This window comes from Penaeus monodon, chromosome 20, assembly GCF_015228065.2.
Source record: "Penaeus monodon isolate SGIC_2016 chromosome 20, NSTDA_Pmon_1, whole genome shotgun sequence".
Lineage (NCBI taxonomy): Eukaryota > Metazoa > Arthropoda > Malacostraca > Decapoda > Penaeidae > Penaeus > Penaeus monodon.
This window is the reverse complement of record NC_051405.1, coordinates 24,505,332-24,505,573: the sequence shown is the minus strand read 5'-3', so window position 1 is coordinate 24,505,573 and position 242 is coordinate 24,505,332.

Genomic DNA, 242 nt, shown 5'->3' with positions numbered 1-242 from the left:
GTCCTAAATTCCTATTAGTTAATGTGCTTCTCATTTTGTTAAACACACCTCTAGCAATTGAGATCCTCCAAATTATCTCATGATCGTTCTTTCCATCTTCAGTTATTTGTTGACCTAAGTAAGTATTGGTATTACAGATTGGTAAAGTTGGGAGTGGAATGGGCTATGCTTCAAAACCCACCTTCAAATTAGCAGGCAAAAAAGAATGAAACCTAATTCAAATACCTAAGACAATACACCTT